Below are 26,008 nucleotides of genomic sequence, written 5' to 3' on the forward strand. Positions count from 1 at the left end.
ACACCTCCCACACTCTTCCTCCCACACTCTTTCCTCACTCTACCTCCCACACTCCTTTCTTACTCTGCCTCCCACACTCCTTCCTCACTCTACCTCCTACACTCTTTCTTCACTCTGCCTCCCACACTCTTTCCTCACTCTGCCTCCCACACTCCTTCCTCACTCTGCCTCACACACTCCTTCCTCACTCTGCCTCCCACACTCCTTCCTCACTCTACCTCCCACACTCCTTTCTTGCTCTGCCTCCCACACTCCTCCCTCACTCTGCCTCCCACACTCTTTCCTCACTCTGCCTCCCACACTCTTTCCTCACTCTACCTCCCACACTCCTTTCTTACTCTGCCTCCCACACTCCTTCCTCACTCTACCTCCCACACTCCTTTCTTACTCTGCCTCCCACACTCCTCCCTCACTCTGCCTCCCACACTTTTTTTTTTTTTTTTTTACACAGGGTTTGACAAGGTTAAGAATCCCTAGCTTTATTGACAAGCTATTTACAGGTTAAGGATTCCTAACTTTATTGGCAAGCTAAGAGCTGTTACCTACATCAGCTCATTTGAAAGCATTTTTATTGTTATGAGACATACAAGTAGGGAACAGGATGAAATTGGAGCCATCTGTGGGCCACACCCTTTCCTCACTCTGCCTCCCACACTCCTCCCTCACTCTGCCTCCCACACTCCTTCCTCACTCTACCTCCCACACTCCTCCTCCCACGCACACCTTTCCCCACTCTGCCTCTGATACTCACCTCCCCCTTCCCTAACTCCCACACACACCTCCTCCTTCCCTAACTCCCACACACACCTCCTCCTTCCCTAACTCCCACACACACCTCCTCCTTCCCTAACTCCCACATATACCTACTCCTTCCCTAACTCCCACATACACCTCCTCCTTCCCTAACTCCCACACACACCTCCTCCTTCCCTAACTCCCACATACACCTCCTCCTTCCCTAACTCCCACACACACCTCCTCCTTCCCTAACTCCCACATACACCTCTTCCTTCCCTAACTCCCACATACACCTCCTCCTTCCCTAACTCCCACATACACCTCCTCCTTCCCTAACTCCCACATACACCTCCTCCTTCCCTAACTCCCACATACACCTCCTCCTTCCCTAACTCCCACATACACCTCCTCCTTCCCTAACTCCCACATACACCTCCTCCCATCCAACTCAACAAATTTAACAGCTGTAGATATAATAAATTTAACAGTTGTAATAGATCGAAGATATTTAATAATTACAATAGATAATAGTAGTATTAATAGATCTCATAAGAACACAAGAAAGAAGAAACACTGCACCATGCGGAGCAGGTCAATGACCCACCCAGTCTGGTCACCTCTACTCAAGGAAGGAGCACGGCACCAGAGCCAGCAGCACAAGCTAGTCAGATCCAACTCACACCCACCCACACTCACTCATGTATATATCTAACCTATTTTTAAAACTACACAACGTTTTAGCCTGAATAACTGTACTCGGGAGTTTGTTCCACTCATTCACAACTCTATTACCAAACCAGTGCTTTCCTATATTCTTCCTGAATCTGAATTTTTCCGACTTGAAACCATTGCTGCGAGTCCTGTCTGTTATTTACATTCCCTTTATTTATTCCTGTTTTCCATTTATACACCTCGATCATATTCCCCCTAATTCTACGCCTTTCGAGAGAGTGCAGATTCAGGGCCCTCAGTCTATCCTCATAGGGAAGATTTCTGATACATGGGATCATCTTTGTCATCCTCCTCTGTACGTTTTCCAGAGTATTTATATCCATTCTGTAATACGGTGACCAGAACTGAGCAGCATAGTCTAAATGAGGCCTAACCAAGGATATATAGAGTTGGAGAACAACCTGAGGACTTCTATTATTTATACTTCTAGATATGACTGTTATCTTGGTTTTAGATTACTGCTAACCAGAATTCCTAAATCCTTTTCGCAATCAGTAGTATTAAGATCTACATTATTTAGTTTATATGTGGCATGGTTATTTACCTGTCCACCATTTAGAACTTTGCATTTGTCAATATTAAACTGCATCTGCCACTTCTCCGACCATTGCATCAGTCTATTCAAATTATCCTGGAGTAAATAAAAAAAAAAGGCACAATACCGTGACTGGAACGATACACAAATAACCCGCACATAAAAAAGAGAAGCTTACGACGTCGTTTCGGTCCGACTTGGACCATTTACAAAGTCACAAATGGTCCAAGTCGGACCGAAACGACGTCGTAAGCTTCTCTCTTTTATGTGCGGGTTATTTGTGTATCCTGGAGTGCTCTAGTGTCCTCATTAGAATGAATTGGACGGCCTATTTTGGTGTCATCAGCAAATTTGCTTATGTCGGTATTTATTCCCTCATCTATGTCGTTTATGTAAACTGTGAACAACAACGGACCCAATACTGACCCCTGAGGAACACCGCTTGTGACGTGCCCCCATTCTGATTTCTCCCCATTTATGCAAACTCTCTGCTGCCTCTTTGTCAGCCATGCCTCTACCCAGGAAAATTTTTTTCCTCCTATTCCGTGTGCCTTAAGTTTCCTCAATAGCCTCTGGTGTGGAACTTTATCGAAAGCCTTACTGAAGTCCATATACACGATGTCATATTCATTACCATGATCTACCTCCTCAAAAACCTTAGTGAAAGAAGTTAGTAAATTCGTTAGACAGGAACTCCCCTTTGTAAAACCGTGTTGAGATTCATTAATCAATCTGTGCCTGTCAAGATGGCTACGAATTGCTTCTGCAATTATTGATTCCATAAATTTTCCCACTATGGAGGTAAGGCTTATTGGTCTATAGTTCGAAGCCAAGGACCTGTCACCTGCCTTGTAAATAGGTATTACATTTGCCATATTCCACTTATCAGGCACTATGCCAGTTTGTAGTGATATGTTAAAAAGATTAGCCAAAGGTATGCTAAGTTCCTCTTTACATTCCTTTAACACCCTTGCAAACAGTTCATCAGGACCTGGGGATTTGTTAGGTTTTAGTTTCTCTATTTGTCTGAGGACCATGTCACTAGTTACCGCAATCGTGCATAGTTTATTACCATCCTGTTCTACATAATCTATTATTTCAGGAATATCGCTAGTATATTTCTGGGTGAAAACCGAGAGGAAGTAGGTATTGAGAATTTCACACATATCCTTATCACTGTCAGTGAACTGACCAGAAATACTCTTAAGTGGGCCAGTCTTGTCCCTAATCTTACTTCTGCAAACCTGAAATAACCCTTTTGGGTTAGTCTTTGAATCCCTTGCGACCTTAACCTCATAATCCCTTTTTGCTTTTCTTATTCCTTTCTTTATTTATCTCTTTAATTGAATATAATGATTTCTTAACTGCCTATCCCCTCTTTTGATACGCCTATATATGCCTCTCTTTTGACTAATGAGATGTTTTAATCTATTGTTCATCCATTGGGGATCATTTTTGTTAGATCTAATTTCCCTACTCGAAACAAAAGTTGTCTGGGCAGCTAGAACTATGCTCTGAAAAACGTCATATTGGCAACCAAGATCACCTACCTGACCCATAGTCAGGACATCCCAATTTAGCCCACCCAGGTAATTTTTCAGTCCCATGAAGTCGGCCAAGCGAAAATCTGGGACAGAGATTTGATTGCAGTTATCTGGGTAATTCCATGATATATTGAAACTAAGTGATTTGTGATCACTTTCGCCAAGCTCATCATTAACCTCAAGGTTATTAATTAGTGAATCTTGGTTGGCAAGAACCAAGTTAAGCAGATTGTTTCCTATAGTTGGTTCTGCCACAACCTGTTCTAAAAAAGCAATCCTGAACCGTATCAAGAAAGTCACTGGACTCAAGATTTCCTGTCATATTGTTCCAATCAATTTGTCTAAAGTTAAAATCTCCCATTATCACAACATTTTCATATCTAGATACCTTATGAATTTCGTCCCATAACAGCTTACTGCTCTCCCTATCAAGGTTTGGGAGCCTATAAATCACACCCAAAATTAATTTGTCACGTCCCTCGAGAAACTGTAGCCAAACAGATTCTGTGTTCGATGTTTCTAATCTTATATCATGTCTAAGAAAACAATTTAAATTTTCTCTGACAACATCACCACTCCACCACCCTTCCTGTTGATCTTATCAGTGAGGAATAGTTTATAGCCCTGTATGTTGCATTCAGAAGGCATTTCTCTATCTTTCAGGTTGAACCAGGTCTCTGTTATACCAATAATATCTATATTACCTACACTTGCAAGTAATCTTAGCTCATCTATCTTATTTCTTAGACTCCTACTATTTGTATAGTAAACCTTAAGGGAGCTAGTCACTAGTTGCCCTCTACTATCTCTCTTTGTTTGTTGATCAATTGATTTGCCATTACTAGCAACTTTATTTTGAATATTGTCTTTTAAACATATCCCTGAGGTATCCTGGTAATAACTGCTGTTTTTAACCCTGATGCTGCAGCCTGATTGTTTCCCACAAACACCCATACCTCTATAATCTATCAGCTTAAATTCCTAGACAAGTCATCAATTACCCTCTCAATCGAATTGGCTAATGCAACCACTCCATCCCCAGAGAGATGAACCCTATCCCTTGCATACATATCACGTTTGCCAAAGAATAGGTGACAGTTATCAATGAATGGGATTGCAAGTTCCTTGCAGTACCTGTCTAGCCAGCAATTTATACCAATTGCCCTAGACATTCATTCATTGCCCACTCCCTTTCTAGGCAAGATGCTACATATGACTGGGATCCTCCCTTAGACCTAACTACTCCTATGGCTGACCTGTACTTATCCAGCAGCTCCTCTCTCCTGTCCTTCCCAATGACATTACCCCCAGCACTTAGACAGATAATGGGCTTGTTCCCATTACCTGCCATAATATTATGCAACCTGCTGACTATGTCACCAACACCAGCTCCAGGAAGGCACACCCTCTGTCTGACCTTACTGTCTCTGTTGCAAAATGCACGGTCCATATATCTTAACTGAGAATCCCCTACTATTAAAATATTCTTACCTTGATTAGCAGGGGAATCAGTGGTACCTTTAACCTCACTAACCACTGAAGTACACTCGTCTTGGAGTACATAGATTTAATGTTTATTATAGATCTAATAGATTTAATAGTTGTAATAGATATAATAGATTTAAAAGATGTAATAGCTCTGAGAGATTTAATAGTTGCAATAGATTTAATAGTTGTAATAGATCTAATAGAATAATAATTATAATAGATCTACAAGTGTAATAGATCAAATAGATAAATTTCCAATGATAATTAAAGACATTATAACTCAAGGAAGTAAAAAGATCTCGTCATTTCTATAACATTTACAAAAATCAACCAGCAAATACACTGTACATATAACACAGAAAATAAATGAACGAAGATATGTAACAAGTGAGGTAGAATGAAAAAAAAAATTAAGGATATGTGTGAGGCGTATAAGTAGATGAAGGCATAAGAAAAGGAGGAGAAACAGGTAGTTAAAAGCATAATAAGAGGGGAAACAAATAGATTAAAGCATAAGAAGAGGAGACACAAGTAAATTAAAGCACAAGAAGAGGAGAAACTAGTAGATGAAAGCATAAGAAAAGGAGAAATAAGTAGATAAGAGCTTAAGAAGAGAAACAGGTAGATAAGAGTATGAGAAGAGAAGAAACAATTAAATAAAGGCATAAAAAGAGGAGGAACAATTAAATAAAAGCATAAAAAGAGGAGGAACAATTAAATAAAAGCATAAAAAAAGGATAAACAATTAAATAAAAGCATAATAATAAGAGGAGAAACAGGCAGATAGAAGCATAAGAAAATGAGAAACAATTAAATAAAAGCATAAGGAAAAGCGAAACAAGAATACTAAAGGATAATAAGAGGAGAAATAAGTAGATAGAAGTATACAGGTAGGAGAAACAAGTAGATAAAAACATAAGAAGAGGAAAAACAAATAAGTAGAAGCATAAGGAGAGGAGAAATAGTTGAAAAGCAGTAAAAACAACATAAATCAGAACGCAGAGATAATTTCTTTTGTTTAATTATCTATGTATCTATTAATTAATTAATTAATTTATTTATTTATTTATTATTTAATTGAGTTATTACTTCATTTATTTGTTTCCTTATTTATTTATTATTTATTAATTTATTTATTTATTTGAATCGAGTTAACCTGTGTAAATGATTCAGCACCAGGAGTGTTAATCATTCAGCACAAGGAGTGTTAATCATTCAGCACAAGGAGTGTTAATCATTCAGCACAAGGAGTGCTAATCATTCAGCACAAGGAGTGTTAATCATTCAGCACAAGGAGTGTTAATCATTCAGCACAAGGAGTGTTAATCATTCAGCACAAGGAGTGTTAATCATTCAGCACAAGGAGTGCTAATCATTCAGCACAAGGAGTGTTAATCATTCAGCACAAGGAGTGTTAATCATTCAGCACAAGGAGTGCTAATCATTCAGCACAAGGAGTGTTAATCATTCAGCACAAGGAGTGTTAATCATTCAGCACAAGGAGTGCTAATCATTCAGCACAAGGAGTGTTAATCATTCAGCACAAGGAGTGTTAATCATTCAGCACAAGGAGTGCTAATCATTCAGCACAAGGAGTGTTAATCATTCAGCACAAGGAGTGCTAATCATTCAGCACAAGGAGTGCTAATCATTCAGCACAAGGAGTGTTAATCATTCAGCACAAGGAGTGTTAATCATTCAGCACAAGGAGTGCTAATCATTCAGCACAAGGAGTGTTAATCATTCAGCACAAGGAGTGTTATTCATTCAGCACAAGGAGTGCTAATCATTCAGCACAAGGAGTGTTAATCATTCAGCACCAGGAGTGCTCATAGTTCAGCACAAGGAGTGCTAATCATTCAGCACAAGGAGTGTTAATCATTCAGCACAAACAGTGCTAATCATTCAGCACAGTGCTAATCATTCAGCACAAACTGTGCTAATCATTCAGCACCAGGAGTGCTAATCATTCAGCACAAGGAGTGCTAATCATTCAGCACAAGGAGTGTTAATCATCCAGCACAAACAGAGCTAATCATTCAGCACAGTGCTTATGATTCAGCACAAACTGTGCTAATCATTCAGCACCAGGAGTGCTAATCATTCAGCACAAGGAGTGTTAATCGTTCAGCACAAGGAGATCTAATCATTCAGCACAAACAGAGCTAATCATTCAGCACAGTGCTAATCATTCAGCACAAACTGTGCTAATCATTCAGCACAAGGAGTGCTAATCATTCAGCACAAGGAGTGCTAATCATTCAGCACAAGGAGTGTTAATCGTTCAGCACAAGGAGATCTGATCATTCAGCACAAACAGTGCTAATCATTCAGCACAAACAAAACTAATCATTCAGCACACGCAGTGCTAATCATTCAGCACAAGGGGTGGTAACAGCGAGACTTGCAGGAGAACAGGAAACAGTACTATACTCACCTCTTCAGCATAAAGTCAAGATGATCACTCAAAATAAGAAGTAGTTGCAGAGGGAAGTTGCTGACAGGAAGACAGTAGCAATTATCTGTAATCACAATAAAAATGTATGACAAAAACCGGAAAGATTAAAGAAAAGTAAGTCAGTTTGATCACTAAAATAGAGAAATAAGGTACATGATAAGGTACATAGCTGGATAGATGAGGATAAAAAATACGGTAAGTACAAGAAACTGGGTCTTAAAATAACGCAAGATAAAACTGAATTTAAGGAAGAATTGGTGAGAATCACCAGTGACAATAAATATGATGACTGTAAAGGCTTAATCATTAGGAAAGACATTACAACAGAAAAAAAATATAAAGGAATTTCTCAAAAGGCCAAATAACTAAATAACTAATAAAAATAATTGATTTTTTTTAGAGAGTAATGAATCTGATATGATTCATGAAATATCTCAAGGTGTGGATGAACAGTTTTGTTCAAGCAGAGCAAAATTAAATAAGAACATCCACGTTGGCAAGGGAGAGAGTAACAAACGACATGGTAATTTCTTGAAGACTTTAACTATGAAACACTGCGATGGAAACCAGTATTTAAGTCTTAATGTAAAGTAAATTAAGGAATGGATTCTTAGTGTCGTAGATTCGATGGAAATTCCTCAGTTTTCAGAAGAAAATGAGCTTGATAGAAGAAAGGCGAAGTCGTAATGTTAATGATAACCTTCACAGATTCACTAAAAATTGCAAAAGTTAAAATTCAAAATACTTAAGGTTTTTAAATTCAAAATAAATGAACGAAAAAAAAAACATACCTACAACGCTCGCCTAGGAAGGGGAAGGGGGAAGGGAAGAGAAGGGAAGGGAAGGGAAGGGAAGGGAAGGGAAGGGAAGGGAAGGGAAGGGAAGGGAAAGGAAGGGAAGGGGAGGGGTGCTTGACAATGGTGATTTATTATTATTATAATCACGGGAAAGCGCTAAACCCGCATGATTATGCACCGTATGTGGGGGGATAGATGGAAGGTATTCAGGCTCAATTCAGGGAACCGAAGCATAGATCCAGTTTCCTAGATCAAGAGCCCCTCACCAGCGTCAAGGAACCTTCCTTGAAAGATGACGATGGCAAAGGGACCGTAATGAAAGGAAATGGAGATATCTTCCCTTTCCTCGGGTCTAGCCTTGCTTCCCCTTCCCCCATCCCCACGTGCCGCATAACTCCTAAGAGTTTAGTGCATTTACATTACTATAACAATAAAAGCAATCATTTGTTGGGAACAGAATCACATTTTCTCCCATCACTTAAATATTAGTATAGTGAACTAGCTTTAGAAAGTGGGCAGAACTGTCGTGGAATTCCTAGTAAATGTTGTTTCTTCCTTACCATGAGAACCTTCTTGATATACCTTCTCTGATTAAGAATTTTAAAATAAAACTTGTATTTAAAATCTTGAAACAGTAAAAAACAATTAGATTAAGAATTATCATAAAAATGCTGATGGCTGTATTAATAGGAGTCTCGGTAGAAAAATACAATAACGTTTATTGTGGTCAAACTGGAAAAAGCCTTGAGCTAAGATTACAACACCATGAATATAACATTAGAACTTGACAAGAGTCTAATGCTCTGTTTATTTATGTGAGAGATTTAAACCACACAACGTATTTTCCAAAGTCGAGAAAGTTGTATCAAGAAGGTCTATGGTTGAGAGAAATATAATTGAATCAATTTTCATGAAATAAATAGTGGTGACTTCAATATGAATATTAGTTCAGAGTTATATAAATTAGATTCATTCATAATAAATAGAATTTGCGAGCAATTTAAGCTATACCTGACATATCCTTCATATCCGTCATAAGTGAGGTGAACTCTCAGACGTATAAGTCTTCTGTTCTATTATTTTTACTATTCTTAATAATGTGAGAAATCACATTTTATATATATATATATATATATATATATATATATATATATATATATATATATATATATATATATATATATATAGAGAGAGAGAGAGAGAGAGAGAGATAGAGGGACGTCTTCATTGGAGTCAAGCGCATTCGTGATTTCTCACGTTATCAATAAAGAATAAAAATAAAAGATTAACAGGAAAGCATGTAAGGACGAGACTGCACCTTGCGGCCACATCAACAACACCTGGTAGTCAAAGATCCCTTAAACGCAGCTTATATTCTACTCAGAAATTTAATTTGGCCAATTATCCTAAATTCTTCTCAAATTTTACTAATTATAAATCAATCCAATTTGTATAACCCAAAAGCAATATTCAGATTATTTTCAAAAGTATTTTTTATGAAACTTGATTCTATTACAATTCTTTCGACCATAGTCGTGCTAGATACAACTTTCTCAGCCTTTTAAAAATCAGTTGGATTGGTAAAATCTCTCATATGAATAAATAGAGCATTAGAGTCTTGTCTAGTTCTAGTGCTATATTTACGTTGCTTTAATCTTAGTTCAAGACTTTTACCAGTATGACCGTAATAAACTTTATCACATATATTACAAGGAATCTTGTAGACACAACCATTAATATTTCTGGTTGAAATTTTTATCAACATTTTTTTAATTGTATCAAGAGAAGGCGTAACAACCAAGTTTTCATGGTAAGAGAGAACCAACATATTTTTAGTTGAATAAGGTTGGTTGTCCATTTTTGAATTGTACAAAGTATTTCTAGCAAAACTGAGAACAATATAGTGCAATCTGGTGAGTGTAGCTAGGTGAGTGCAAAGATGAGTACAACTAAGAAAGTACCTAGAATGAACAGGAACACAGCAGTAGAACAGAGGAACATAAATTAAGACAAATCCATATAAAATCTACAGTTACAAAAACGGATCATTTTACAAATGTATTGTCTAATCTGCATTTAGCTAAAATTATAGAGAAATTTACATGTGTATCGGATACAGTACATTAACACTGCAGTGGCTCATACATGAGCAACATCCATTAAGTCACTCACCTTGAAACGCGGATAGATTAGAAGCTTGCATTAATCAACTTAAATAATTTTGACTGAATTTCGGGTTTAACATGTTTTTTTTTATTCCTTTGTACACATTTGTATTTTCGAGATTTGACTTATATACCGTGAGCGTACCCCATCATCATCTCATATATTTCCGGATGCTCTCCATATCAAGCTGTAAATTTTCACCATTGGATCATTAGGGATATAGATATGTTTCTTGCCGAAAGTGTTTACTGTTGTTATATTTTATTCCAAAATATTTTTTTTCCCAGTTTTCCAGGTGAGAGATCACACACACAAAGCAACTGGCATTTAATTCCCGAATTACATAAGGAGCTGACTGAATAAACGGTGAAGGTTATTTTAGTTAAATTTTTTGGGGGAGGGGGGAAATTTATGAGGCAGGGAAATTTAGACTCTGACTTCGACATCTTGGTGAAAGATTGTGTCTTGATAAGGACAAGTTGATCACTTATAGTGCTTTTTCCAGCAAGTACATGTTATTCACTTACAGTGCAGATTCCAAACAAGAATGTAGATTTTTTCCTAACAGCGCAGATCTCCAGAAAGGACAAAGCTTACACTTACAGTGCAGATCTCCAGCAAGGACAAAGCTTACACTTACAGTGCAGATCTCCAGCAAGGACAAAGCTTACACTTACAGTGAAAGCCTCCAGCAAGGGCATGTTGTTCACTCACAATGCTTGTTCCTAAAAAGGACAATTTGCTCACTCACGGTGCAGATCCCTAGTTGTTCATTCACAGTGCAGGTTTTTCCCTGCAAGGATAAGTAATTCACTATCCGTGCAAGTTCCCAGCAAGAACAATTTTTTCTCTCAAAGGTGCAGGTTTCCCAGAAAGGAGACGTTGTTTACTCACAATGCAGGTCCCCCCAACGAAAACAAGTTACTCAGTCACAGTGCAGGTTCCCAGAAAGCGTCCACTTAAAGTAGGTGCCTTATTGCTAGTGAAGCGATCCTCAGATGTTGAACTGAGGCTTCACGTCCTCTTCCTCAGATAAAACATGATTACTTCCCATTTCCAGGGAGATGGATCACTCTACCTGGCTTGGCTCTCAATGGCTTACTGCTGTCAAAAGAAAATACACTGGTTACAGACCAAGATGTCTTTGTGACAACGTATCACTCTGTACAAAGCTCTTCACAATAAAAGCTTCTTCTGAAATGTGTCTTTTCTATAACGGTTTAGCTCATCCTGATGAATATAATTTTTTATAATAATAATAATAATCATCTGTCGAGAGATGAACAGATTACATCTCATCACTCGTAAAACCCTTTTATTTGGGGTTATTATATGTAAAACATCAATCGCCAGTAGAAAGTCACATTAAAATCTATCTAAAAAGAATCCATAGAGTAAATACTTCTTTTCGTTTCTATAAATGAACAAAGCCATTACAAAAAGGAGGTAAACAACGGCAAAAAAAAAAGCAAACAATAATTGTTCCACTGTGGAAAATGGCAGATTGCATTTGCAAGTAATCTCTGTTTCCTTCAAGAACGAATGTAGAACCTGCATGTAGCAGTACATACCTCACATCAGTACCGGCTCAACAGCAACTCCTGTTAACAGCTGCAACTCCCTAATGTATTTCTATATTTATTTTCGGTGTACAGCTATCATCAGTTGGAGGTGTGTTTCACGTTGGTCATAATACAACATAGATTAAGGTAATATTAAAATTGTTTAGCAAATTTTTATGATTTTGTGACCGCACTCATTGGGGGATACTAGGCACCCTGCCCTCCCAAACTCCAATGGACTTAGAAATAAAAACTACTTAATCATGATAAAGTTCCTACACGCCTTTAATGATGTCCAAATTCCTTTGTCAAGAATGTCGCTGGAGAAGCCGTACGAATAAATGTCGGGTAATTATTTCACGTGACCTAAAAATGCGATCATATAACAGTTTTAAATTTAATTAATGCATATACGCTGGGGGCGCCAGGAAGGGGACTTCCATTCATTATATCTTCACTGATATATACGTGTATATGTCGTGCCGAATAGGTAAAATTGGTCAATTAGCAAGAACTCATTGAAAATTATGTCATTTCTAAAATTTTCCCTTATACGTTTAAAGATATATTTTTTTGTTCATATATGTTAATGGTAAAATTAATAATTTTGTACCAAAAGTACCTTAGAAAACTTACCTAACCTTATTATAACAAGGATAATTTAATTTAGTCTAATCCAACTAAATATATTTTAGATAAGTTTACAATAATTGAATAATAAACACAATGAAATATATTTTTTTCTTAGGTTCAGAATGATTTTTGCGAAATTATTGTTTACACAAATTTTCGCTTGCCTTATTCGACAAGAAGTGCGTTGCTATTAAAGCCAAAATCGCAAGGGGTGGTATGAGAAGAAAATATTCAAACAGCTCCTGGGAGAACCTTGACTTTTCCCTTAGGTACGTTTATTGTCTTGTCTGAGGATGAGGGTCCCCAGTAAAGTTCGAGAGGTGTACATATATATATATATATATATATATATATATATATATATATATATATATATATATATATATATATATATATATATATATATATATATATGTCGTGCCGAATATGTAAAACTGGTCAATTAGCAAGAACTCGTTTAAAATTAAGTCCTTTCTAAAAATTTCTCTTATACGTTTAAAGACATTTTTTTTCATTAATGTTAATGTAATAATTAATAATTTTGCATCAAAAGAATCTTAGAAAACTTACCTAACCTTATTATAACAAGAACAATTTATTTTAGCCTAACCCAACTAAATATATTTTAGATTTGTTTGCAATAATTTAATACTATACTAACACAGTGAAATATATTTTTTTCGTTAGGTTCAGAATGATTTTCGCGAAATTATTGCATACACAAATTTTCACTTGTCCTATATGGCAAGATGAGCGTTGCTATTTAAGCCAAGATAGCAAGTTTTACACATTCGGCACGACATATATATATATATATATATATATATATATATATATATATATATATATATATATATATATATATATATATATATATATATACATATATATATATATATATATATATATATATATATATATATATATATATATATATATATATATATATATATATATGTCGTGCCGAATAGGCAGAATTTGCCATCTTGGCTTAAATACCAAGGTTCATCTTGCCATATAGGACAAGCGAAAATTTGTGTATGGAATAATATCGCGAAAATCATTCTGAACCTAACGAAAAAAATATATTTCACTGTGTTTATTTAGTATTAAATTATTGTAAACAAATCTAAAATATATTTAGTTGGGTTAGGCTAAAATAAATTGTTCTTGTTATAATAAGGTTAGGTAAGTTTTCTAAGATTCTTTTGATGCAAAATTATTAATTATTACATTAACATTAATGAAAAAAATATATCTTTAAACGTATAAGAGAAATTTTTAGAAAGGATTTAATTTTAAACGAGTTCTTGCTAATTGACCAGTTTTACATATTCGGCACGACATATATATATATATATATATATATATATATATATATATATATATATATATATATATATATATATATATATATATATATATATATATATATATATATATATATATATATATATAATTTTAAGTGAAATGTAATCTAATTAATCTCATACGTTTACTAACTCAAGCATTTCTTCATGTCATGTCTGTCTTTGCTTAGAAATTTGCGAAGTCTTAAATATATTTTCTTCAGTCTGATGATTATTTTATTATTTATAATAAGTTGTTGGTGTAGCAGATGAAATTTTGTTTAGAATTGGGACATTATATTTCCAAGTTCTGTCTATAATTTAGAAGTTAGTCAATAACTGTTTTTTTGTCAGTTTCAAATTGTTTAAAGTGGCTATTTAATCGTACTGAATAAATTGTTCTAGATAACTAAGAAGAGTTATGAAGCTATTTAAGTATTTCAAGATGTTTACATAATTACTCTTTTCCCAGTATTGCTATGTCTTCCCTTTCTCTGCCTCTGCCTTGTCTCCAGATTGAATAATATTATAACACAGCTTAGTTTGAAATATTTTTCTTCCTATTTACCTTAACGCCATGGTGATATATTTTTTTAGCAGTAATTAGAGCGTGTCTAAACTTTATTTTTTTAAGTTTTATTAATCTAAATTCGAGCAAATTTTCAGCACATTTTTTCACGGCTATATTTCTGATTATATTTTTTCTGATGATGAATATTTTTTTCATTCTCCGTACTAAGATCATATTTTTTCTGTATCACCCGATGTTCCTCGAATCTTAGAAATTTTCCCATTAATTCACTCACATTTGCTTCGTTGTTGCAGAAACCCTCGAAGTTATCTCTGCACCGCCTGTCTCCATCTGTTTTGTTTCTAGTGCCAGACTCCATATTGTTGAAAGAACTGGTGATGATATGTCAGCCGAATACCGACATCAGTGTTCAACCCTCGGCGAACTCCCAGAGATTGTGTTCCTTGTGTGAGTTTCTTTCCTATATTTTTTCTTTTCAGCTCGAAAATCTGGCTATCACAGTAGGTAAGACAGGTATGAGAGCTCCTGTGATTACGCTTTAAATTGCTTTGAAATTATTTGTTACTGCCCATTTGTTCTTGCCAGTTTGTCATTACTTTTTCATGATTATCTATTTGTAGGCACATAAGCTGGTGTACTCGCAGTGTATAAAGTGTCTTTTGTGTTCAGGATTCTAATGGAATCAGCTTTTGCTTCCTCCTCTTGAATCCCATTCCTGTGTGCCTCAGTTTTATATATTTTTGTTCGCAATGACACATTTCTAGTATTTTTTTTATATTCACTTATTTATAATTGCCTGTTTGTAATTAACTATTTGTAATTATGTGTAAGTAACTGAAGGAACAAAGTTCTTGCTTGAGTGTTTTGTCGTCTACACTATTAATTTTTTTTCTAAAACATTTTTTTTTAGTTTTTTCTCTTTCATTTCTTTCATTAACTACTCTATTTGCGAAGAAATACTTTAACAGTATCACTACTTGTGAAATCTTAGTTTACTTGCTCATAAATATTTATTAATTCCTATTTGGTCGCCATGTTTCCTCTCCTGTCTTCCAGGACACTTGTAGTTACTTTAGACTTTCTTCATTACTAATGCGTTCCCAGTTCTGAATCAGTTTTGTTTTTTTAGGGAAGAATACTGAAGCACAGACTCACAGTTTCTAATTTTTATCAGTGCTGGACGACACATACATTTGAATAAATTTTATTTTTTTATGGGAAGAATTTTGATCAATGTTGTACGTTACGAAAACATTTTATCCTTTCACCATCCATTTACTTGGCATTTATTTTAATATTCTGTAATAATCTGCTGTCACTATTCACCCACTGTCCTGTCTCTTATAAGCTGTTCTTAAAAATATATCACAAGAAGTATAATTTACATGACACCTATTTATACTTTACAGGTTATATTAAATATTTTCACATTCTTATTGACACTTTGACCCATTTCCATTTCATAGCTCTCATCAATTTAAAATCCATTATTCTGCTCAACATATCTGTACATATCATAGTTTTCTACTTTCTGTAGGATTTTTACCTTTGCTGACATTCATTCATTAAATTCAGGCACGTTTACAAGTCTGCAAACACACAGACATATACCTAAGGCAAGAATACTAGTCTGAAAACTTATTCAAAAAAGGAAGGGATCATAATATATATATATATATATATATATATATATATATATATATATATATATATATATATATATATATATATATATATATATATATATATATATATATATACACACACACATATATATATATATATATATATATATATATATATATATATATATATATATATATATATATATATATATATATATATATATATATGCAAAACAACCACTCTGAAAGAACAGAGAAATTCCAAGCGCTTTCGTGACTACTCATATTATCAAGGAACTATGAAAGTAAAGCATCCAAGGAAGCTATATAAGGGGTCTGGCCAACACCTCACTATCAGATCCCACAACGGTTAAACACCTGACGCGTGCCGACCCAACTGGATAGGTCCTTTGCACAACTCATCCACAAACTATTCTACCCAAGAAAATTTAAAAATTATTATTTGTCCAGTGTATTATTAAATTCTTCCCAAATTCTATTAATTATAAATGGATCTAATTTATATAAACCAAAGGAAATATTCATATTATTGTCAAAACTGCTTTTTATGAAACAAGATTCAATTATATTTCTGTCGACCATGGACTTGCTTGATACTACTTTCTCAACTTTTTGAAAATCAATTGGATGGTTAAAATCTCTTACATGAATAAATAGAGCATTGGAATCTTGTCCAGTTCTAATGCTATATTTATGTTGTTTTAATCTTAGTTCGAGATTTTTACCAGTTTGACCGTAATAAACTATATCGCAAATTTTACAAGGAATCTTATAGACACATCCATCAGCATTTTGGGGGGAATTCTTTATCAAAAGTTTTTTTACTGTATCAAGATTTTTGAATACAACTTTAATATTAAAAGTCTTAAGAAGAGAAGGCATATCAACCAACTTAAGTCTTTTAATATTAAAGTTGTATTCAAAAATCTTGATACAGTAAAAAAAAACTTTTGATAAAGAATTTCCCCCAAAATGCTGATGGATGTGTCTATAAGATTCCTTGTAAAATTTGCGATAAAGTTTATTACGGTCAAACTGGTAAAAATCTCGAACTAAGATTAAAACAACATAAATATAGCATTAGAACTGGACAAGATTCCAGTGCTCTATTTATTCATGTAAGAGATTTTAACAATCCAATTGATTTTCAAAAAGTTGAGAAAGTAGTATCAAGCAAGTCCATGGTCGACAGAAATATAATTGAATCTTGTTTCATAAAAAGCAGTTTTGACAATAATATGAATATTTCCTTTGGTTTATATAAATTAGATCCATTTATAATTAATAGAATTTGGGAAGAATTTAATAATACACTGGACAAATAATAATTTTTAAATTTTCTTGGGTAGAATAGTTTGTGGGTGAGTTGTGCAAAGGACCTATCCAGTTGGGTCGGCACGCGTCAGGTGTTTAACAGTTGTGGGATCTGATAGTGAGGTGTTGGCCAGACCCCTTATATAGCTTCCTTGGATGCTTTACTTTGATAGTTCCTTGATAATGTGAGTAGTCACGAAAGCGCTTGGAATTTCTCTATTCTTTCAGAGTGGTTGTTTTGCATATTCTGAAATCACCTGTTTACTGTGATCTTATTGCATATATATATATATATATATATATATATATATATATATATATATATATATATATATATATATATATATATATATATATATATATATATATATATATATATATATATATTATATATATATATATATATATATATATATAATATTCAAGCTATGATTTCAAGGTTTAACTGCAGTATCAAATTAAACTTTTAATTCATGCTCGTATTAGGTAAGAGTGAATTATTTATTGCAGCATTACAAATTCATTATCGAATCCTTATCCACTTGTTTTAGTATGTTAAGAGTGAAGAAAAGTTATTTACAGATAAACAAAAGAGGTAGACACATTTCTAAACACCAGCTGTTATCTGTTACTCTCGATAATTTCTGTTCTATTAACACTTATATATCCATCCATGTTCATACCCCATCCATGTGGATGGGGTATGAACGGCTTAACTCATGACCGGAAAGCTTAGATAACGTTTATCAGACTTGCTCTGCTAAAAATGCTTCTTTACTGCCCGTAAAACAACCATAACAATTAAATTATAGTCATAACCAGCTGAAAGACCCATAACTAACTCTACATACCGAAAACACCACTAGTATTCATGTCCCCTTAAACCACTAAACGTACAAGTCACTTACAAATTGTCTGTTGACTCATATCTTCAAGATCCTAATTTATAACAGCCCTACATAATTTAAAATGCATCTTTAATAGTCCATGTACAGAGTTCAGTTTATGTAGAAACTTAATTTAAACAAAGGATCCCAAAATATGAAACATGCAAGAAGAAACATAATGTATTTTCCTGTATACTCTGTCTTTAGCTGAGAAATATGTCAAACTATCAAAGTGTAAGTAAATATGTGCACAACCATTAACAAAATTAATCAAATATGGTTAAATACGATTTATTGTGATGTGATTAATATGGTGCACATTTTAATTAAATACTTTGCTATAAGAAAACATTCGAAGCTCTGAGAAATGCCCTCTTAATATAGAAACTCAGTGTATGCATTCCCAATTTCCATTCTTGTACTCAATTTCTAAATAGTTCTAATCACTTTACATAAAGAGCATTTACACTAATGTAACGCAATATTTTATTATATAAGCTCTATAGCATGAAAATACAATGATAAAATATATTGCCTTCTTAACTATCTTTGCATCTGTTAACAGAATGATTCTCTGATTTTTTTTGTAATCATTCTTGCAAAACTGATTGTTTTTAAAATATTCATTCTTTGTACTTCAAGTAGTAAGTAGTATTAATATTGTTCCTGTCTGTAACTTTAGTGGTTGTTTAATGGTGAGTGTACTCAGTGTTGCGCAATAAATAATACTGAAGGTTGTGATTTCCCTGCATTTTCACTGTAAATTAATTTATGAAGTTGGTAGAAAGATGAAGCGAAGGAAAGGAAGGATTTGATTAGTGTCAAATTGTCCCGATCCTCAATGTGTGAAAGTTCATACCCAGGTGCTAACTAATTTTGTTCTGGGACACAAACCGACTCAGTGGTCACTTGGTGTTGACTCTCTTACTAGACTGTATCAATATGATTTTTTGAAATAAAAGTCAACTTTTCAGTGTCAAAACTTTTTGGAGTTTTTTCTTCCTTTTTGTAGTCCACCTATACTTAATTAGATAAAGCTGTTCATTTTGAGTTATATTTTTTCAATATATATTTGATGGCTACTGTTTCCATTCAGTCTTCAGCTGCTCATTTGGTTTCATCTGTTTTGTCTTTGTACCAGCTCATCTTTGGCTTACCTTCCCCAGTCTCCAACACGCTTTCCTAAGGTAAACCCAGTCATCATACGTCAGGCTATGGTCAGACCAACTCAGTTTTAATTGATCCTGAGTGTTGGATGAGATAACGTATGAAGACAACGACACAAGCTGCAGAACAACCTTTTATTAAGACATTGTTTCAATATGTTTAAACTTGATAAAACTTTAAATAGAGAAAAACGTTGCCCTAATAAAAGCTTGTTCTGTGACTTGCATCGTTATCATTTCCTTGGTAGCAGCAGTAGCATTAGTATTAGTAGTAGTAATAGTAGTGGTTGCCATTGTATTTATAATGAAGGTAACAACCACAGCACGAATTAAGATAATGGTGGTAACAAATGGGGTAGCACCAGTGATGGTAACCACAAAAGCAACAATGGCAGCAGTGGCTTCATAACATCAGTGCCAAGTAGAATGATCAAAGCATAATATTTGGTGATCTTTCAGTTTTATACACAAATATTTGAAGCTAAATTACCTATAAAAGAAAAACATATCAAATCATTTCCAAAAAATACATTGAAAATCCATTTCCAAACCGTTTGGGAATACTTCATCACTTTCACAGGCCAGGCGATCCCGTGTGGTATGTATTTCTCCTCAGTGACTTTGTGTGACATACATGTTTACCATCAGTGATGGAGATGTGTATCAAACTTCTTATTGATATACGGGCGATCTGTCCTTTATGCCAATACTGTTTGTGTTATTCATTTAACTAATTTAACACTTCATGTTCCTTAATAAATCATCACTTCATTCTTGTTCCTTAACTGCTTAACATTTTTTGGATAGTTTTCATCTTTGAGTGTTTTATTCTCCTGATATAAAAATTTCTCATAAAGTAAATATATACATACATATATATATATATATATATATATATATATATATATATATATATATATATATATATATATATATATATATATATATATATATATATATAAGGTTCGTAGGTTCGAGTAGCCAGAGATAGTGTTTGTGTATATTTCGCATGCTCTCGCGAATTCCTTGCATATATATATATATATATATATATATATAAAGAATAGAGAAATTCCAAGCGCTTTCGTGACTACTCACATTATATATGAAATCACCTGTTTACTGTGATCTTATATATATATATATATATATATATATATATATATATATATATATATATATATATATATATATATGTATATGTTCCCTACTTTTCTGAGTATATCATTCAGTTTTTTAAGTTAACCTTTCATAAAGTAATTTGTCAAGTAAATGTTTGAGATTATTTATATCATACCACATTTTTAATATATTTTCTATTATTTTTTCAGTTTATTCGTCTTTTTTTCAAGCCCCTACCCTCTAAGTACCCGAATATTAGCATGGTGATCGGTTATCTCACCTAGCTCTTCAAGGAAATGGTTGGCTGTGAGTAGCGCCTGCCTAGCATTGGTCAAACAGGCTACAACAGGGCTTCTCTGTTTTCGTAATATGTTAGTAATCGCAATTTTTATTTATTTATATATACTTAAGCTCTTTCATTGAAGAAATCTGTTTACATTATCATAATTTTACGAGTATAAGTACCATTTATTTGATTTATTTTTGCAGTTTTAATATTTTGCATAATTGTATTATAATTTCTTCAACCAGTGTGAGCTGGATTATGAAAATCCCAATAGTTCATTCATATTTACAAGCATATATACAGCAAGAGGTGTGTATCATTCAGTGTATATACACTGAGTGTTCTTTTAACGTCGTTTAAAGGTTTAAAATATTTTTTTTACTGCTGGTGCGCAGGTAACTTTCAGCCTTAACGACCCCTCGACAGTTAAAAGGCTTTAACTCTAACAAACCAACACACAGCCCCCAACTCAAGCTTTATCATTCTGACAACCTCACGAACACGAGATAATCTGACTTTATCCGTCACCCAGCCTTAGGACAGGTGAAAAAAAACATATTTTCGTCGTATCCTTCAAGTAAACAATCAATTCAAGTAAACAATAATATTTTTCAATTTAATATTAATTATAAGTTTAGAAAAAATATATAAAGCACCTCATTGGTTTTGTTACATAATTGCAGATAAGTGAAAACACAATATCTTATACCATCAATTAAGAATTTAATTTTACATGCATTCTCACAACCAATAATTCTCACACGAGTGAGAATGATTGGGTACAAGAAGGATTTGCCTTCTATGGGGCAGAGCCAGTGACAATAAAGCATACAAATATTTCATTTCTTTTAACTATTATAAAAACAAATCAGAGGAACTTAAATTTAATTTTACACTTTCAGGTTTTCTTATATTGCGTTACTGAGACAAACATTCACACAAAAAAAAAAATGTAAAATCACTTCACATATCTCAGAACTCTTGGGATGTTCTCACTTTTCAAATCAATGTGATTTTTTTTCGCTCTACACGTGGACTAACTAAATGGGTTTATGGGATCAGTCCCATCATGCCTCGTTTGAAGTGCCGTCGGTCCTATCACCCAGAAAGTGAGCTGATTTTTTTTTCGTGGACAACTTTTCTCTGTGGAACTTTCTGCAATACTATAATATCAGTGGTATTTCATTTATTAGGAGAAATGTGACAACTTACTCTAACACGCCTCTTTATATGATTCTTGTTTTGTAAATTGACTGAGGCTTTTCCTTGGTCCCCATCGGCCCTCAATAATATTTTTTTTTTTTGAGACGGTTTTAGCACTGATGGCGGTTTTCGTGTTTCCGTCCTTACACACGAACGCGTACGAATATTTTAAGATTTTTATTTCGTCTCTTTACGGCTATTCTCACTTGCTTTGCTGCTATTAAATGACTGGCGAATTACTACATCTACATCCTCTACCTAGTCTCGTATCGGCGATTTAAATTTCCCAAAACGACAAATGCATTGAGTTTTGGGTCTTTGATTTCTGTATCTTGAATAGCCTTTGTAAATCATTTTTCAACGACCTCCAGGGTGAGTGTTTTGATCCTGGAGAAATTTCTTTATCTGAAGAATTGAGATTTATATTCCCCTTACTCTGATTAAATCTGAGTATCTTCCATTTCTCATGTTCTATATGACCCTTATGGTTTAGAGATTACCCATAAATTTTATCATAATAACAGAAATAATAATAATAATAATAATAATAATAATAATAATAATAATAATAATATTATTATTATTATTATTAGTATTATTAGTATTATTATTATTAAAAGTAATAATAATAATAATAATAATAATAATAATAATAAAGTACTACCCGAATATCATTTTGGATGAAAACAATGCTCTCTACACTGTTCTCCTTCCCTTGAAATTCAGTATATTGTCCGCAAATTCAAGAAATATTTCGAGATGTTTTCGTTTATCGATATTGAAGAAAAAACACAGGTTTCAAAACATGTTTTGGAACTAAGTTTCGCTCTGTGCACAGCTTTATTAAGTCATGACTTGAAAAAGCTCTAAACAGGGCTTTCCTTCCAACGTCTTTTCTTCACTGTTACCAGCATGAATCGGTGATTAAGCGTACTCGCCTGCAATAGGTTTGGGCTCCACTCGCATATTCGTGTTGGTCCCAGAATGGAACCATGTGGAACTCCTAGCAAAACATTATTCCAGTAAGACGCTTCTCCATTCATGATCATTGTGTTCTATGTGTCTGAGCTATTATTTTTGTCCATTCCAGAATTTGGCCATTGATCACATGAACTTGGAATTCTCGGGGCCAGTGAACCATCGATTCATTCCCAATTTTGTGGCTATACAGTGTTGTGGAAAACTGACCCAGATTTCATCTAGTGGATGTACAGAGACAAGAGAAAAGAAGTCACGGAACCTCAGATGGAGCAATTTACAGCTAAACCGCAAATAAGAAAGGAACCCTGAGCGACATTACGGTCCTTCCTTGTCCATTTCAAATTTTAGAAATGAACATGGTCGAGGACGAATTGAAATGCCGTTTGCATTTAATTTCTAACTTGCCGGTCTTTTAAAGGTAAAATTTAAGAATATATGTATTTAGATCGACAGAAAGGGCAAGTAATGACATAACGGCTAAGTTTCGCTCACCGGTAATGTATTTACCTAAGAACAGGACTTTTAAAAGTTGATGCAAATGTAATCTTTTTTCTCTGTCAGAAACTGATCTCAACAGAGATTATTGCACTGAGAGGCATTCAACTTGTGTGCTAATTTAAAATGAAAATATTAAATGCACGATACGTCCTGCCTAATGTTATTATAATTGTTAATGCTATTCTCCTTTTTCTTCTGAATTTTTTGCTTTAGGAATGCTAATTCAATTTAAGTTGTGTTCTCTCTCTGCAGTACAAGTTGAATTTTGCATTTGGCTTTCCTTTGGACAATGATAATAATAATAATAATAATAATAATAATAATAGTAATAATAATAATAATAATAATAGTAATAATGATAAAATATAACAAGAATAATGATGATAATAATAATAATAGTAATGATAACAAAAGTAGTAATGATAATAATAGTAATGAAAATAATAATAGTAATAATAATAATAATAATAATAATAATAATAATAATAATAATAATAATTACTCAGATGAAAAAACAAAAAGATGAAGAAGAAGAAGGGGAAGAAGAATTTTTCTAATAGCTATGTTAATATTTCTATAATTGCTGCTGCAACTATGGCTGCTGTTATTTTGGTTATAAATTTTAACAGCAGTGTATAAATTAAAATCTATGAATAAATTTAGAGCCAGTAATGGTTGATTTAATGTCTATCGACTACTGAGGGTCACTAACGCTGTATCTAACATGTTCACCACCAGTCAAGAATATTTTGATCCATAAAATTGGATCAATAAGCACACTCTGAATGAGAATACATTGAAAGATAAACATCTCTCAGACATCCATGAACCAAGAATGATTTCCTCATCTATGGGATAAATAACAAAAAATTTCCTTATGCATTCATTTCCTGGAAAACCTTGTCTATGTATCTTTGCAAAAAAAAAAAAAAAAATTAAACATAAATCTTGATTTTTTTTTATGTATTCTCAAAAAAGCTTTTGACGTTAATAGTTTAAACCAAAATGAACTCACATGTTTTTACTATACTTGATTATATTTGGCAATTATTTTTAGAAAAGCGAGCCAAGATAAATTTAAGAAAATTTTTAAATTTAAAAAATTTGAATAAAACTTTGGACAAAAAGAATTCTGCACACACACACACACACACACACACACACACACACACACACACACACATATATATATATAAATATATATATATATTTATATATATATATATATATATATATATATGTATATATATATATATATATATATATATGCAACTTAATTGCTTAATAATTTATATATATATATATATATATATATATATATATATATATATATATATATATATATATATATATATATGTATATAAATTATTAAGCAATTAAGTGCTACTAATAAGAGTTTCTAGATTTATGATTTTTTATTATGGTAGAATGATGAGAATATCACCATTAACATTCTTGAGTTTTATAAGCGAACTGTAAAATATTAATTAAATTTTCTCGAATGATCATTTTCGCTGAAAGACTCACATGGGTTTAGTGCTTCATGAGAAATTATTTGCATAATTCCCATTTAAAAAATATATTAAAAGCTCAAAAAATATTTCAGAATAAGACATTGCTCTTTAGATCATATCCTGACAATTTTCTGAAAAATAATTACTTCTTCGTATGCTTTTTTTCTGTAATATTTCTTATTGCATTACTTTAATAAAAGCTAATTATTTTTTTTAATAAATATTTTGGAATACATAGTTTTAAAATTGCCATTGTTTGCTTCAAGTTAATCTTTGAATCTGAAAATTACTTGTATTAAATTGTTATTTTTGTTGTTATTGTTGGTGTTCTTGATATTATTATTATTATTATTATTATTATTATTATTAGTAGTAGTAGTAGTAGTAGTATTTTATTATATATATATATATATATATATATATATATATATATATATATATATATATATATATATATGTATATATATAGATCAATAGCTAGCCTAGGATTCGAACCCATGTTATACTGGCCTGCCTCATGGTAAGCTGCGCAGTGTTATTATTGATCAATACCTCTCGTTCGTAGTTACAATAATATATATATATATATATATATATATATATATATATATATATATCTATATATATATACATATTTATATATAAATATATATACATATATATATATATATATATATGTATATAGGTAGTAGGTTGGTAGACAGCAACCGCCCAGGGAGGTACTACCGTCCTGCCAAGTGAGTGTAAAACGAAAGCCTGTAATTGTTTTACATGATGGTAGGATTGCTGGTGTCTTTTGTCTGTCTCATAAATATGCAAGATTACAGGTAAGTCTTGCTACTTCTACTTACACTTA

General features: G+C 33.2%; 1 long non-coding RNA gene across 1 annotated transcript in view; it reads left to right on the forward strand.

Annotated features, from left to right (window-relative positions):
• The window catches only part of LOC138852339 (uncharacterized), a 145,497-nt gene extending 121,504 nt beyond the window's left edge, over positions 1 to 23,993 (forward strand). Inside the window, exons 2-3 of the long non-coding RNA XR_011391669.1 lie at positions 14,828 to 14,981; positions 23,249 to 23,993. This is a non-coding gene — a long non-coding RNA (uncharacterized lncRNA). The remainder of the gene's footprint in view (positions 1 to 14,827; positions 14,982 to 23,248) is intronic.
• Positions 23,994 to 26,008: the final 2,015 nt, after the last annotated feature.

The sequence above is a fragment of the Cherax quadricarinatus genome, chromosome 7, assembly GCF_038502225.1.
Source record: "Cherax quadricarinatus isolate ZL_2023a chromosome 7, ASM3850222v1, whole genome shotgun sequence".
In the NCBI taxonomy this organism is placed as follows: Eukaryota; Metazoa; Arthropoda; class Malacostraca; order Decapoda; family Parastacidae; genus Cherax; species Cherax quadricarinatus.